At 47.7% G+C, this 17,149-nt stretch overlaps 1 protein-coding gene across 1 annotated transcript in view; it reads left to right on the top strand.

The window, feature by feature from the left end:
* The first annotated feature begins 15,882 nt into the window (after positions 1 to 15,882).
* LOC138498509 (zinc finger protein 268-like) overlaps positions 15,883 to 17,149 on the top strand; it is a 57,726-nt gene continuing 56,459 nt past the window's right edge. The window contains exons 1-2 of the mRNA XM_069622286.1: positions 15,883 to 16,018; positions 16,677 to 16,737. The gene's annotated coding sequence lies outside the window, so the exon portion shown is untranslated. The remainder of the gene's footprint in view (positions 16,019 to 16,676; positions 16,738 to 17,149) is intronic.

Below are 17,149 nucleotides of genomic sequence, written 5' to 3'. Positions count from 1 at the left end.
GCTGGTGTGATGCAGTTGAACTCCTAGGCAGCAAAAGGGACCATCGGAGAGAATCAGAAATCATATAAATGGCAATGCTGAAAAAAGAAACAATACATTAGTCCCTTTCCCACCGCATTGTACTACTACACTAAGGGCCTCATTACCCGGTAGGCGGTGAGCCATGGCGCTATTAGCGCCATGGCTCATGCCGGTAAAATTCCCCATTCCCATTTCTGCCCCATAGGGCTCTATGGGAATGGGGAAGGCGCTAATTACGGCACCGTAATTTTGCGGTGCTGTAATTAGCTCCGAGGTCCCTTAGCGGGTTGGATTTTAACGCCTGCAAAAAGCAGGCATTAAATCCCCCAACCCGCAAAGGGACCTCGTAGTAAGGCGGTAGGGATTTACCGGTACCAGTATTTTACCGGTACCAGTAAATCCCTACCGCCATCCGTGTAATGAGGCCCAAAGTGTTCTTCACGCAATAACCCATTGTCATAACTGTTTTACAATCTTCAAAGACCACCTGGGTATAAACCATTCTCGTATGCTAGCCTAAAGGGTATTACAAACAAAAATGAAACAAACAAGCATTGGCAATGCCAACAGTTTGGGCTGTTGTGTAGGAATGGGAATGGCACTTGCAAGGCACTGCAGTAGTGGAATTAACTGACCATTGATGGTAGCAGGTGCAAAATGGTGCAAGTACCAGGGCATCTAATGGCAGTGCCTGGCAAATGCATAATACTTATACACAAGCCAACATGTTGACTTTGACAATGCTTGTTTTTAACAGAACTTCAATGAAGGACAAGCTTAAGGGAGGTGGACCAGGGGCAGAAGGGACAGGTGACACAGATGGTGGAAAGATGGGGACATGGAGAGGAGGCGCAAATGACACAGAGAGAAGGGAGATGACACTGAGGAGAAGGGAAAGTGAAAAAGAGGTTGAACATGGGGAGGAAAGGGACAGGTAACATGGGCAGGATGAGAGGCTGTGGCATAAGGGACAAGGAACAGGGGACAAGAAGCTGAATATGTGGCAGGTGACAGGGGCAGAAGGGGCTGGTGACATGGGCAGAAGAGGCATGGGAAAACAGTGTGCTTGTGACATGGTGAGGAAGGGGCTGGCAAATAACATGGGGACATGGGTTTAGGCCATGGGTAGGGTGAAAGGCTGGTTATAACGGGTGTGATGGAGCAGATGGCATGGGGGAAGGAAGGTAGGTTATAAGAGGGAGAAGGGGAAGGTGACAGGGAGGAGAAGGGGCAGGTGACAGAGGATGAAGCAGCAGAGGTGTATGGTAGAAGGGAATGGGCACATTTATGAGGGTAAAAAAAGCTCAAATGTCTATTACACAATGTAATAAGTCTTTATAAAATACAAACACTAACATGCTCTTTTCTTTTATCACAGAAATTGAAAAAGAATATTTTCACCAAGTACAAAAGTCACGTAAGAAATATATTGAATCTCAACAAATGAAACAGTAAGTATAATTTGACACATTTCATACTTATTTGAATCAATACGTGTGATCTATGGCTGTAATATGGTGCAGTGGCTGTGGGCAGGGCCTAGAGTCTTGGATGTATAACCTACGGCCTACGGCCTGCGGCCATGCACCCAAGACTGTAGGTCCTACCCATAACCACCGCAGCATATCATACCCATTGTGGCTTATAACTTCAGTACTTACAACTTTGGTCTTGGGCGATGCCTATGGCCATGCACCCAAGACTCTATATCCTGCCCACAACCATCACATTATATGTAAACCCACGCTGGCTTGTAACTTCACAGCTTATAACTTTGGTCTTGGGTGCATGGCATGCGGCCATGCACCTAAAACTCTAGGTCGTGCACACAACCACCGCACCACATCACACCCATGCTGACTTATAACTTCAGTGCTTATAACTTCAGACTTGGGTGCATGGCCTCTGGCCATGCACCGAAGACTCTAGATCCTGGAAACAACCAGTGCAGTATATGAAATCCATGGTAGCTTATAACTTCAGGGCTTATAGCTTTGGTCTTGTATGCATGCCCTTCGGTTATGCATCGAAGACTGTAGGTCCTGGCCAAACCCACCACAAGATATCACACCCATTGTGGCTTATAACTTTAGTACTTAGAATTTTGTGTCTTGTGTGCATGGCCCTTGGCCATGCTCCCTACACTCTAGGCCCTGCCCACAACCACCTGATAGATATTCAATTCTATGGCTGTATCTATGGGTGTGGTATGCTGTGGTGGTTGTGGCCAGGGCCTAGAGTCTTGGGTATATGGCCTACGGCCTACGGCCATGCACCCAAGACTCTAGGCCCTGGCCACAACCACTGCAGCATATCAGAACCATGGTGGCTTATAACTCATTGTCACACCCATACAATGAACCATTTTAAATGCGGCATATACTCAATTTGCACGCAAGACTTTAGGCCCTGCCCACAACCACCTCATAGATATTTGATTCTATGGGTGTAATGTATGGGTGTGATATGCTGCAGTGGTTGTTGCCAGGGCCTAGAGTCTTGGGTGTATGGCCTACTGCCTACGGCCTGAGGCCATGCACCCAAGACTCTAGGCCCTGGCCACAACCACCGCAGCATTTCACACTCCACCTTCCTACGGCAGGAGCCCTCTCCCCCCCTAGAAGCCAGAATCTAGCCCCAGCATCTTGCGAGCGCGGGCACACGGAGCAAGGCCTGCCTGACCGTGTCCGCGCAGGGTGCCTGACCCGCCAATGCCGGGCGCATCACGGCGCCACCACGAGGCTGAGGCCGCACTCTCCATTTTAATTCCGGCATCCGCTGGCAGGCGGAAAAGCCGGCTGCAACGAAGGCCATACAAAGGCCTGTTCCTGCGCCTGTTTCACGCATGAGAGCGCGGCACGGCCACCCCCCCTGTTCATTTCACCATTCACCGACCGCCTTTTGTAATGACTGAGGCAAGTAACTCGAACCAAGTAACCTTACAACAGGAGAACTTATTGTAAGTACTTTGCCACCGTCCTGTAAGCTAATCGTATTTATTTAAAGTACTGACGCTGCCGCAATACGACTCCCCTTAGTCTGCATATATAAGCATTCAATTTACATTGCTCACCAAGAGGCATCGGGGACATTACTGTATGCATGTTCTCTTAGCCACCACTATTTGAATGTATTTCAGACTACCATTGGAACTCTTGAGCCTAGGCATATCTTGATTGTATTGTGCTTTATGGTCACCAATAGACCACTTCTTGATTGCGCTGTGCCCTATGGTCACTAGTAGACCACTATATGACTGCACTGTGCCATGCATCTCCACTATTGACCTCTCCCTACCATTAGTGAACCTGTACTAAGTTGCCGATGTATACACATTAGATGCCTTCAAATACTTAGCTCTCATCTCCATTCCTATCTGACTACTGTATTTGAGACATATGCCTATTTTGGATCTAGGTACCACTGCCTACTGCATTTGTACCACATGCCTAATTTTGAATCTAAGTACTACTACCTATCTGACTACTGTATCTGTGCCATATGCCTGATTCTGAACCTAGAACAAAGCCACCACTGCCCATCTGTATACTGCATTTGTACTGCCCTGGATTGAATTGCACAATTTGAGACTGTTAGGGAAGTTCCCCAAGGCCCTCCTAGACCTTATCTCCTAGATAGTATCCACATTGCTACTCTGCTCACTTAACGTTAGCGTTGATTTGTAGAAAATGCTAACTGCATTACTCACCTTATGTGCAATGGCCACGCTCGCATCCCCAGACATTCCCACTCAGGATACCGACTCAGGAGCCCCCCCTTCAGTTAGGCACCAGTCCTCCCAACGACTCCTACATAACAAACTACTATTCTGACCCTTCTTGCCCAAGGTATTATCGCAGGCCAGGACTAATAACCCTTGCCACCTGCCCTTGCCCTACCACCGAAAGAAATAACAAACTTCGTGCTAGACTCTCCTAACTATATGAGCCGCCCCGAAGGCTCCTTTCTGACTCCAAATGCGAATCCAAAAGCCACCATACTAGAAAACCTATTGCCCTAAACCACCAGCTTGCCTCCCCCACCACCAAAGGCCCTACCATTCCCATAACCAAGCCCAAACTTAGCTCTCATACAAACATCTCGGTAAAAACAGATGAACATTCCTATAAAGGAGCTCTCCTAAATACAAGATCATTGGTCGCTCATGCCCTTGATATAGCAGACCTAATCATTAAAGATAAACTAGATTTCATTGCTCTAACTGAAACTTGGCTCCACAATGCAGCAGGCCCGTCTCTAATGCTGGCTATCCCAGATGGCTATACCATATCCAGGCAGGACCGGGTGGGCAACCGCGGCAGTGACATTGCCATCATATCCAAAGAAAGTTTAGCTCTGACTAGCACCGACCCAAACCCTGCAATCGTGCGAATCCCTCACTGCCAAACTCCCTATAAACAACACCCAATCCCTCACCATCCACCTGGTCTACAGACCACCTGGTCCGCTCGGGACCTTCGAGGAAGATTTGCATAGCCTAATATCCAACAATGCAAAATCCACCTCACAAATACTAGTACTAGGTGACTTTAACCTAGGATTCAACGACCCAACAGACATACATGCCTCCACCATAGCCAATGCTATCTTATCACTCGGACTTTCACAAAAAGTCAGCCTACCCACTCACCTGAAGGGAAGAACCCTAGACTGGGTTGCTGATGCTAATTGCTCAGCGGTCATCTCCTCTACCACACCACTATCTTGGACAGACCACTCTCTGGTCTCATTCAACCTACTGACCTCCAGACCACCCACCACAACTGAGTCACTGGCACCGCCCTGCCTAACAAGAAATAAGAAAAATTTAACAGTTGAAAGAATCATCCCAGCCATCCTTCCAACGCAAAACGCACTGCCAGACAACCTAGATCCCAACTCACTAGTTCATGAATATAATAAAATTATGTTAACTACCATGGACAAAATTGCCCCACTTAAACTTCGCACCAGCAAACCCAAAACTCATTTAAATAAATGGTACACACCTGAACTCAAAGCCCTTCGCCTAAAAAAGAGAAAATGTGAATCTGCTTGGAAACTATGCTGCTCTAGTGTAAAGAAAGCCATTCTCGATACGATTTCTCGTCAATACAAAGCTGAAATCTGCCTAGCTAAACAGAACTCTTATAACATTCGCATTGCCAATTCCAACTCAAGTATGAAGGAACTCTTCTCCATACTGAAGGAACTTGAATCACCCATTACCACACCCGACACCTGCACTAAGGACCGGATTTGGTGCACAGACATCCAACAGGCACTAGCAAATAAAATAAATACCCTACAAAACAAAATTAAACTAAAAAAAGACTCCTTAAACCTCACTAACCCTCCTACACCTCTGCCTAACGCTTCACCAAGCACACACACTAACTCATTCTCCTTTTCTAAAACTACCACCTTGGAGGTCGAGAAATTCATACTTTCTCTCAAACCCTCAAATTGCAAAGGCGACATCTGCCCTGCACACATAATCAAGGATGCAGCCAGAGACCTGTCGCCATTCATCTCCAAACTCATAAACGCCTCCTTTTCTTCAGGCAGCATCCCCTCCAACCTAAAACAATCCTTGGTGCTCCCCCTTCTCAAAAAGCCAACACTTGATCCTCTCATCCCCACCAATTACCGCCCTATCACCACGGTACCCTTTCTACTGAAAATCCTGGACAAGGTGGCCTACGTCCAAATCCAAAAATACTTAGAACTACACAAACTACTAGGCTCCAGACAATCAGGTTTCTGCCCTTTACACGGTACGGAAAAGCCCTCATTGACTTGAAGACCCAAATCGATGATCTGAGGGACAAGGGTAAGACAGCACTCCTCCTCCTACTTGATCTCTCAGCGGAATTCGATCTTGTCGACCACAAGGTCCTCTGCAGACACCTGGATTCAGCTGCTCATTTCTCCCCAGAAGCCAATCAGATGGATTGAATCCTTTGAGTGAGAGAACAATGAGAGTCTTCTCCCCATCAGCAGCAGCAGACCGCTCTCCTATTACGTGCGGAGTCCCACAGGGCTCATGCGTCTCCCCCACATTATACAACATCTTCACCAAACCTCTGTTCGACGATTTGGATCTTCTGGGTGTCACCTACACTAACTATGCAAATGACAATCAGATTCTCCTCCCACTTTCAGGGGATCACAGTAAGGACAGAGAGTTGGTGAATAGGGTGTATCTCATCATTCAGGCATGGATGGCATCTCATGGCCTATGCCTGAATGATGACAAGACAGAGCTTATTATCCTGGGTACCCCCGCCAATATCAACAAACTAGGCCTTGAATATTCCGAATTCAACATAGACGGCAATATCATCAAAGTATCCAGGGATGTAAAAACCCTCGGCTTTTACCTGGATGCCACAATGTCATTCACTAAACAGGTCAACTCACTAGCATCTAGCTCCGCGTATACCTGCAAATTAATAAGAGCAGGCAGACCTTTCCTATCCAATGATAGCTGTATGATCTTGGCAAGAGCACTCATACTCTCCAGGCTCGATTATTGTAATGCCCTATACAGTGGTGCTAACAAAGCTATAACCCATAGGCTACAAATCCTACAAAATAACGCCTTGAGAGCTGCCCTCGGCATCAATAAAAGAGAGCACATCTCCAGTACCAGACGCCAACACAAATGGCTCTCCACTGACAGTAAAATCAAACTAAAGGTGGCCTACCTAACCCATAAAGCCCTCAACAATGCTGCCCCGAGCTATCTAATGGATAAAGTAAAAAGAAAGTCATCCATCAGAGAAACAAGAACCATCAATTCCAACTGTCTGATAATCCCCAGATTCAAACTCTCCACCATCGGAGGTAACAGCTTCCCTGTGAAAGCTGCTACATTTTGCAATTCTTTGCCACACAACTTGAGAGCTGATCAACCTTACTTGCTTTTTAGAAAGAATCTCATCAGTCACTTGAACTCCAACAATTCTTGTATTTAACTGTACATCTTAAACTTCTGTATGGATACTGATACTCTCTGCTTGCTTTCTTACTTTTCTGCAAACAGCCCCTGTACATACATGTATATTTCACTCCTTTGTATAGATATTGATATTTATTATGTGTGAAGATTTTGCATATTTCTTATTCCTGTAATCCTTAATTTCATATATCTACAACTTTTACCTCAACTGTATATTTCTGTAACATTGTAAGCTTTGAATATTCTTCTGCCTGCGCCCTGCTGCCCCTGGGTATGGTGCGCCATATAAACAAACAAACAAACAAACAAACAAACAAACAAACAAACAAACAAACAAACAAACAAACAAACAAACAAACAAACAAACAAACAAACAAACAAACAAACAAACAAACAAACAAACAAACAAACCAACCCATACAATGAAACATTTTAACTGCAGCATATACTGAATTTGCACCCAGGACTCTAGGCCCTGCCCACACCTACCAGATACATATTCGATTGTTTGGGTGTGATATGCTGCGGTGGATGTTGGCAGGGCCTAGAGTCTTGGGTGTATAGCCTACGACCTACGGCCATGCACCCAAGACTCTACGTCCTGCCTACAACCACTGCACTATATAAAAACCATGATGGCATATAACTTCAGTGCTTATAACTTTGTTCTTGGGTGCATGGTCCTCCCCACAACCACCTGATTGATGTTCGATACTACGGGTGTATGTATTGCTATGATATGCTGCGGTGGTTGTGGCCAGGGCCTAGAGTCTTGAGTGTATGGCCATAGATATTTGAATCTAAGGCCGTGCAGTATATAAAACCCATAGTGGCTTATAACTTCACTACATATAATTTTGGTCTTGGGTGCATGGCCTTTGGCCATGCACCCAAGACTCTAGGCCCTCCCCACAACCACCTGATCGATATTCGATACTATGGGTATATATATTGCTGTGATATGCTGCGGTGGTTGTGGCCAGGGCCTAGAGTCTTGGGCGTATGGCCTACGGCCTACGGCCATGCACCCAAGACTCTAGGCCCTGGCCACAACCACTGCAGCATATCACACACATGGCGGCTTATAAGTCAGTACCACACCCATAGAAACAAAAAATGTAACTGCAGCATGTCCTCAATATCAATATTCCCTAACACCACGCGAGTCCTTAGAACAGTTTCAATGTGCCTGCGCACAGCACGGATGGAAATATTATCCTTTCGAGACCCCTCATTTACAGTAATCACAAACATCCCGTACAGTGCGGGCATGGCGAGTTCATCATTAGCACCTGTCGCCTAAACAAATACAGTATTTCACCCATCTCTTACTCTCTAAACCTCCCCAAGCACTCTGACACACCAAGACACTCTCCAAAACAGCATTTCACCTCTGGTCGACGCCGCGCTGTCGGCGGATCCAAGATGTCGGGCGCATCCAAACAATCTGATGCACATCACGCCTCACTGTAGCCAATCGAAGGACACGTCACGTTTCTGCGGTCATGACGCGAGCCCCTTAGCCAATCGTTATCTTGTCCGCGGAGCGAACAGGGAAGTGTGACCGCGGTGCGGACATAGATATCACTAATTTTTTTAGACATACATTTTGGAGGTTTTAAGTGAAACTACTGGACGGATTTTTGACAAATTTACAAAAGCATGCTTTCGGGACCAAGCTGCTGCTCCTGCCGCAAATTTGGTGACAATCCGTCCAGCGGTTTGGGCTGTAGGCATGCGCAAAGTTTTTGCCCCATTCAGTCAATGGGAAAAAAATACGTTTTGGGACCCCCTCTATAACTTTTCCCCCCTGGACCAAACCTCACCAAACTTTGCAAATAAATTCAGAGTGGGCCATATACTTTTTTTGCAAAGTTTACCATGTTTTGGTGCTTCAACGTATAAGCGGACATTGCACTGACTATACTTTGCAGCAGACATGCATTTTGACAATTCTCTCTCATGCACAGTGTTATCATCCCGTGATATTTATATCCTAGTTGGAGATCAAATATATTAATGTTGCATATCTGCAGGTGGAAAAAATAAAGGACATGACGGTCTAGTGTTTGGGAATGTAGCACACACGTAATCACGTAGCGGAAACCAGCGCGATAACAGCCGGACAACTGTGCTTGGAGTTCTAAAGGTAGACGTTCGCTGCGAGAGTGTTGCGATCAAGTTAAGGCAGTTACGGTGAATGAACTGGTCCTCGTATTCGGGTTACATTGGGCCATAAGCCAATATTTGCCTTTGTTCTTGAAGACTGAGAACGAGGGTTCTAATCTAAGTGAGGTAGGTATAGAGTTGCATAGTTTGGAAGTGAGCACCGGGAAACTGGCCCCACCAGATTTTTGTAATTTGAATCTGGGTATGTTGTAAAGCACAATGTTGCAGGGTGCAGTGGAGGACAGGAAGGACCCATGAGTATGGGGGAGTGGGCAGAAATGGAGGCAGGGTGCGGGAACATACTTCTACACATTTTTCTTTTCAAATTGTTTTTATTGACAATACTCAAATGAGGTTGAGCGAGAATGCTGGCCCAACCGGCAAAAACATCAAAGTGAAACAAATTGTCAGTAACATTTTCTGTTGTTTTTTTTTTTTTTACATTAACTCCCTACTCCCTTGCCCCCCTCCCGCCCCACCCTCCCAAACAATTAACCTGCCAAGTCTTGGGGTGCTGCAAACTATCCAAGCTTAGGGGAGAACACTTGCTTATCACATGCTTGTAGTTAATATCCCTTGAGACAGCGGGGCCCGGCAAGAGGACCGTTGATCAGTAGTCATCTTGGGTATAAGAAGGTATGCCGTTACAACCTAGCTCAGTATACATTTTACAGCCTCATGGAAACACAGGCATCATGCAGGAGAACTGCAGTCCATTCTTGTACAAAATCAGTCATGGTATCATTTGCTATTGCGGTGAGTTTTTCGTATATAAAGATCATCCTGAGTTTGCAGAGCCATTCCTCTTTAGAGGGAGCCAGGGCGCTCTTCCATTTTTGGGCAAGCGCCAATCTCCCTGCTCGCAGCATCGCACCGATAACCTTGGGATACACATTATCTTCAGTCTCTGGCATGGGAGTGCCCAGCAGAACCTCTAGCGGGTGAAGAGACGGACTGAACCCCTCGATGTCTTTAATCCAGCTGAGCAATTCCGACCAGTAAACCTGTATGGCCGGACAACCCCACCACATGTGAAACCATGTTCCCCGTTGGTGGCAGCCCCTTGGGCAAAAAGGGGACACATCCCGAAACATCTTGGACAACAAGGCCGGGGGGCGATGCCACGAATGAAGGATCTTGAAACTATGTTCCATGGCAGCGGTGTATACACATTTTTTATAAACATTTTGACCACTGAATCCCTCACAATCTTTTAAGGAATAATTGGGGAATAATTTGCTGTAGGTGAGTGACAGCAAGTCACCACTGTTTCTGTACCACTGCGCATATGAAGAGAGAAATGCATTCTACTGTGACCCATTAAGTGTTGTGCTCAAATAGTAAATGCATGCACGCACAGCTGCAATATGAAGGAACTGAGCTGAATAGCTGATAAATGACTACCTTGTAATGTCGGCATGCAGCGCATGTTTAGTGACTAGAAAAGCAAGCTGACAAGAGGAAGATAGTGCCCGCACTCGCCCTTGTTACCCTTTTTCTCTGCAAATGCTCCAGTGAGTAGTGTGTCAGCGCTTTGCATGTTTAACACCTCTCCGCAGGACGCAGATCATGGAACACGTTCTGAGATGTCTTCATGTGCGTCTCATGGTCCTTTTCCTGCGCATACTTTGGGGATTCTTTCTCAGTCTCAGCATTGTTACAGAGTAATGAGCATGTGCGCATGCGTGAGCCTCGTTTGGGCTCACGCATGCACGTTTATAATAAATGCGTCTGGAACAGTAGTTGCCGCCGGGACCTCGCAAACCCCAGACGTGTCCAAGAATGAGTGACCAAGAAGGTGAAGCAGCGGCACCTGCGCAAGTGTCACGTCGACAGCATGGCACTCTGGCACTGATGCTGGAATTCTACACATCCGGTCCTCCCTCCCAAGATGGGGCCCAAGTGGCTCATATGGATCAAGAAACTGGACATGTTCTTCAGAACGACTGGGGAAGACGACGATGACGCCAAAGTGGCAACGCTGCTGTGGTTCATAGTGATAATTTCGACAACAAAAATGTCGAAAAAAAAAATGTCGACTTATATTTTCAATGCATTTTTTTTCGAAATGGGCGGGTTCCACCCCAACCCCCCTTTTTTAAATTTTTTAAAAAATGTTTCCCTTTTTTTTAACTCCCGAACCCCTAAAATAAATATATAATTAAAAAAAACGAAAGTCGACATTTTTTTTTTCGACATTTTTTTGTCGACATTTTTGTCTGTCGACATTTTGTTTTCGAAATTATGACTGCCCACCCGCTGCTGTACTCAGCGGGGACCGAGGTGCTCTGCATCTATGAGTCATTGAACATTCAGGTGGTAACATATGACGCCATTAAGATTGCTCTTCAGAATCATTTCATACCGCTTTTGAATGTGGACTTTGACCGATTCGTGATGTGTAGTGAAAAGCAACATGACGATGAGTCCCTGGACGATGAGTCCCTGGACCAATTCTGTGCGTGACTGCGCCAACCGCCAACTGTCAGGCATGTGCAGATGGGACAATGATGAAGCGATGATAAGAAACCAGCTAATACAAGGGTGCAATTTGAGTAAGCTGCAAAGGCAGATCTTGCAGGAGCCTGGGATGACGTTGGCTCAAATCCTAGACAATGGCAGGGTATATGAACTAGTGGAAAGCAGAAGGGCAAGAATGGACGCGGCCGTACGGCCAAGCAAAGGGGAAGAGGCTTTTGCCCTAGGAAAGGCCACTCCATCAAAGTCTCGGTGGAGCCAAAAACGTCAGGACACATCCCCCGCCCAGGGCACCCCAGCAGTGTGTCAGTACTGCGGTTACAATCTACCACACACAGAGGACTGCCCTGCAAAGTCAAGATTATGTGGCAGGTGCAACACACCAGGCCACTACGCAAGGATGTGCAGAGCTGCAGCGCCAGTGATGACCCACAGGGGCCCTGCGAGACCGAGCAGTGGAAATTTCAGGAGGCCACGGAGCATAGCCACGCTGGAACAAGACACGCAGAGACTCAACATAGCTGAAGAGGAAGAAGAGGACGAAAAAATATTTTTCATATCCAATATAGCTATGGGAGGCAAGAAAAGAAGGCAACCAACCTGCGTAATAGACATTAAGGGCACCCCCACACCGGTCCTCATAGACACAGGTGCATCCGTGTGCGTTCTGGCCACTGAACACTAGAAGGTCCTCCCTGGCCCACCACAGCTGGAAAACTCGAATTTACAAATTCGGGGGCGACACACCGCTGCTAATCCAAAGGTCTTTGTCGCACAGTTACCCATGGCCCTAATGCGATCAAAGCCAGGTTTTATGTGACGGATGTCAGCCCACATTTGCTCCTAAGCTGCGCAGCGTTCAAGGCCCTGAACATTGTTCATTTCACGCTAGCAGTGTACCAGTCAGACATTGAACAGCTCCTAAGCAAGTTTGGAAGCATCTTCCATGCGGTGGGCAAATTAAAAGCAAAGCCGATTTGCTTGCAAATTGACGAGACTGTAAGGCCCACTGCCCTCAAGCACAGGAGGATACCCTTCCATTTGAGAACGCAAGTGGAGAAAGAGCTGCAGACTCTAATTGAGATGGACATTATCGAGAAAGTTGAAGGGCCCATGCCGTGGGTATCGCCAATTGTAGTAGCGCCCAAACCCAAGCAACCAGGTGCTATCTGCATCTGCGTGGACATGAGGCTGCCAAATGTGGCCATAAAAAGGAAGCACCACATTACCCCAACGTTGGATGATATTGTCAGTGAGCTGCAAGGGGCCAAAGTGTTTCCAAAGTTGGACCTACGTTCTGGGTACCATCAGCTTGAACTTCACCCGGAATCACAGTACATCACGACCTTCACGACCCATGAGGGGTTATATCAATTTAAGAGACTCAGCTTTGGCGTATCCTCCGCCGCCAAAGTGTTTCAAAACACCATTAGTGGAGCACTGGCCGGCTTGCGTGGGCTCCTCAACATGAGCAACGATATTTTAGTGTTTGCGTCGTCGGAAATGGAACACATGAAGAGGCTAGAACTGACCCTGCAGAGATTGAGCAAACTTGGTCTGACGTTACACCGAAGTAAATGCAAATTCTTCAGAGACCGCATAGAATTTTTCGGATCTGTCTTTCACGCAGGGGGAATATCGCCCGACCCGGAAAAGGTTTGCGGCATTCGCGAGGCCGCAGCACCAGAATCACCAGCAGAAGTCCGCAGCTTCCTTGGAATGGTGAATGATTGCGGCCGATTCATCAAGGGACTAGCGTCGCTCTCGGAACCCCTCCGAGCCCTGACAAAGATTGAGGTGCCATGGACATGGGACAAAAGGGAACAAAAAGTGTTCCAGGACATCAAACTGCACTGTCAGACCAAGACACCATGGCATACTTTGATGCAGCGATTGAATCGGAAATTGTGGTGGATGCCAACCCCGTAGGCTTGGGGGCTTTACTGCTGCAGGCAGGCGCACAAGGGAACATGTGTCCAATCGCATACGCGAGCAAGGCGCTATCTGAGACAGAGAAAAGATACTCTCAAATTGAGAGAGAAGCGCTGGCAATTTTATGGGGCTGCCGACACTTTCGCCTCTAGATCCTTGGGAAGCCTGTGGTCACAGACCACAAACTCCTGATCCCCATCATGGCCGGGGCATCCTCGAAACCTCCCCCACGCATTGAACGCTGGATGCTGTCACTCATAGAATATGGGGTGAAACTTCAGTACAGGCCAGGGACAAACAACCCCGCTGACTACCTGTCCCGCCATCCTAACAGCAGACAGGAGCAAGGCCAGGGAGTGGTTGTGGCATGGCAGGAATTAATTTACAATGTCGTGGAGGTGGCCATGCCAGTTGCACTGTCGAGAGAAAGTGGCGCCAGAGCGTCAGACAAAGACGAAATATTCAAGGTCATCCAGTCAGCCATCAGGAGCGGGGAGTGGAAGGAGATCCTGAACAACAACGCAAGGCGAGAGGTGAGAGCGCAACGGGATTTGCAAGTGCTGTGGAAGGTGAGGCACGAACTGTCAATTTCAGAGGAAGGCCTGCTCCTGCGCGGCCGACAGATAGTGATCCCATGTGCACTCGTGCCTAAGGTGCTTGAAATTGCGCATACAGGCCACCCGGGGGTCCACCAAAACCAAAGCAAGGCTGAGGCCGAAAGTGTGGTTTCCAGACTTAGAAGAGAGAGTGGATGAACATGTGCAGAGAAGCCTGTCGTGTCAGGCCGCAAGTTCAGCAGAAAGGGCACCCCCCATAAATTCCATGGACCGGAGCGAACACCCGTGGGGGACAGTACACGCAGATTTTGGCTCAACAGGCAGAGGAATGTACTTCTTGGCTGTCATAGACCAGTGGTCAAGGTATCCCGAAGTAAAGCTGGTAGAATCCACCGCGTGTGACAACACAATCTTAGCCCTAGAGAAAATGTTTGCGACCCACAGGTTTCCGACCATCCTATCCTCAGACAATGGGCCACCATTTATGGCGAGTCACTTTGCAAAGTATATGGAGGAGAGGGCAATGCAACACAGAAAGGTGACACCCTTATGGCCCAGGGCGAATGGAGAATTGGAGAGATTCATGAGGACTTTAAACAAGACATTTCGGATCTCTGAAAATGGAGGGGGGAACTAAGGAGAAACTTGATTGAGTTCTTGCAGGAGTACAGAACAACCCCCCCATCAGTCCACTGGGGTTTCCCCAGCGGAGGCCCTATTCAGGCGATGCCCAAGAGGTCTCCTCCCTGAACTTGAGGGGAGAGCACCAGGAGTGATCGATGACACAAGGGTCAGACAAGAAAGAATGGCCAGGAATGAGGAGCGAGAGGAGACACCTACACGAGAAGGAAGTGTCGGTGGGCGATACCGTGCTGGTGAAGAACTGCCATCCCGAGGAGAAACTGTCACTCACATACGAGCCGCAACCATGGAGAGTGACACACGTGAGAGGTTCAATGGTAACCGCTGCCAATGGGAGAGGGACGGTAACCAGGAACAAGTCGTTCTTCAAACAGGTGGACTCTGGTCAGGAGGAAAGGCCTCCGGAAGAGGCACCTGAGCCGGGAGCAAGGGAAGAGCCGAGGAACCTGGACCAGTGAGGACCACCGCCGCTGCCGACCTTCGGGAGTAGCAGTCGGTAGCCGGCCAGACATGGTCGACAACCTCCAGCTCCATTCAAAGACTACATCATGGACTCAGGGGACTGAGCGGGCCCCAGCCAGAGTTAGGCGACTCATGTTGCGTCTGTATTGTTTGGTTTCTGTTTAAAGAAAAGGAGGGATGTTACGGAGTAATGAGCATGTGCGCATGCGCGAGCCTCGTTTCGGCTCACGCATGCGCATTTATAATAAAAGCGTCCGGAACGACAGTTGCTGCCGGGACCTTGCAAACCCCAGACGTGTCTCTGAGTCTCCTTATTGGTAGGCGTGTGTGTGATTGCGAGACAGCCCAAGGTGCTCCTACTGGTTAACAAGCATGTGCCATGGCTGATCATTAAGTATGCGCAGTGTGTTCCTTTTCATGTGCATACTCTGGTGCTTCTCTCTCAGCGCTCAGCACGTGGTTTTGCTGTCTCAGAGCCCGGCATGTTGACACCTCTGCGTAAGACTTTGATCCTTGAGCATGCGCAGTTTGATCCACGAGTCACGTGCTTTTACTGAGCTTGCTTTGGGGATTGTATCTCAGCACTGCGCATGCTCCAGGAATCAGTATCTGAGCAGTGCGCATGTTTGTTCTTCGGCTTTGCCGATGCAAATCTTTATCTCGGCCAATCAGCAGTCGCTCTCCGAGGTGGTCCCGAGCGGGGGATGGGCTTCATTTCGTCTTCCTGGGACATCAAATACCACGTTTTTAATGTGAAATACATCCAGCAGTGGAAGTGGGCTGGAACCAAAGAGTACGACGTTCCTTTTTTTTTAAAGAGTACTTTCTCTTTAAATGCATCCCTACTGGCGACTCGAACTTGGGCCTTCCCGATATCAAGCCAGTGTAGCCTTGCACTGCTTTATAATCTCTCACGTGTTTGAAAGGGATAATTTATTTCAATAGACTGCGATGTAAAGCCCGGTTTGACAGGGATCTGGGTCTGCCTATGAATGCTTGTAGGATCCTGTTTGCAGGCAATGGGGGAGTGAGGGGGTGTGCATGCATGTGGCTAGGCATGTTCTTTAAGAAGTGTGACCAGTGAAGGGGAGGCTGCATGAAGGTGCAGGCTGAATGGGACAATGACACACTAATGGCGGTCATTTAAATCCATTTTCTTTCGTTTTCTTCACTTTTACTTGAACAATGTTGCAGGGCGCAGTGGAGGACAGGAAGGACCCATGAGTATGGGGGAGTGGGGAAATGGAGGCAGGGTGAGGGAACATAATCCTCTTGGTGAGAAAGCAATCCTCTTTTTTGGCCACGTGTTAACTTGTCTCTGCTTGTCCTTCATAAACCTCCAGTTAATCCTGTCTGTGTACGTGATGGAGGATGCATTACTGGGCAGGGAGAGGAGATGTCTTGTGTTTGTAGTATATAATTAATAACGTAAGAATGTCTTCCATTTCTAGATCTACACACACTATTGTGTCAACCTACTCTGCACAACGTAAGAAGCTGAGGCACTGAAAGGTAAATAAGTGCTGTAGTTTGTTTCTCTGCACAGGTTGCTCTATACTTCTGAGATAGCCTGTCTCCCGCCCAGCGTTCCTGGACCATTCATGTCCCCTTCTCTCCTGTCTTGTCTCCATTTCTCTCTGCTGCCTCATCCTGGAGGTGGTGTCCAGGTCCAGGTTTAGGGTCCATATGTATGGCCCAGTGGACTAATGCATTCTCTAGAAGGATCCATGTGTGTGTCCTCATAGTCACTGGTCCACCCAGCCCTGCATCCATCCAAGATTAACAGAATGAGTACCGCTGAGTTGTGTAACAATGAACATCTGTTAGCTTCTGTCTATAACACCAAAATGCACCATTGGGAGGAGGGGGGCTGCACTCTACAAATACACCTATTATTTTATGTTAATACATTCCCCTGTGCCTT

Source organism: Ambystoma mexicanum, chromosome 5q (assembly GCF_040938575.1).
Source record: "Ambystoma mexicanum isolate Mex_15411 chromosome 5q, UKY_AmexF1_1, whole genome shotgun sequence".
In the NCBI taxonomy this organism is placed as follows: Eukaryota; Metazoa; Chordata; class Amphibia; order Caudata; family Ambystomatidae; genus Ambystoma; species Ambystoma mexicanum.
Note: the sequence above shows the minus strand (reverse complement) of the source record. Positions and strands in the feature narration are given on the sequence as shown.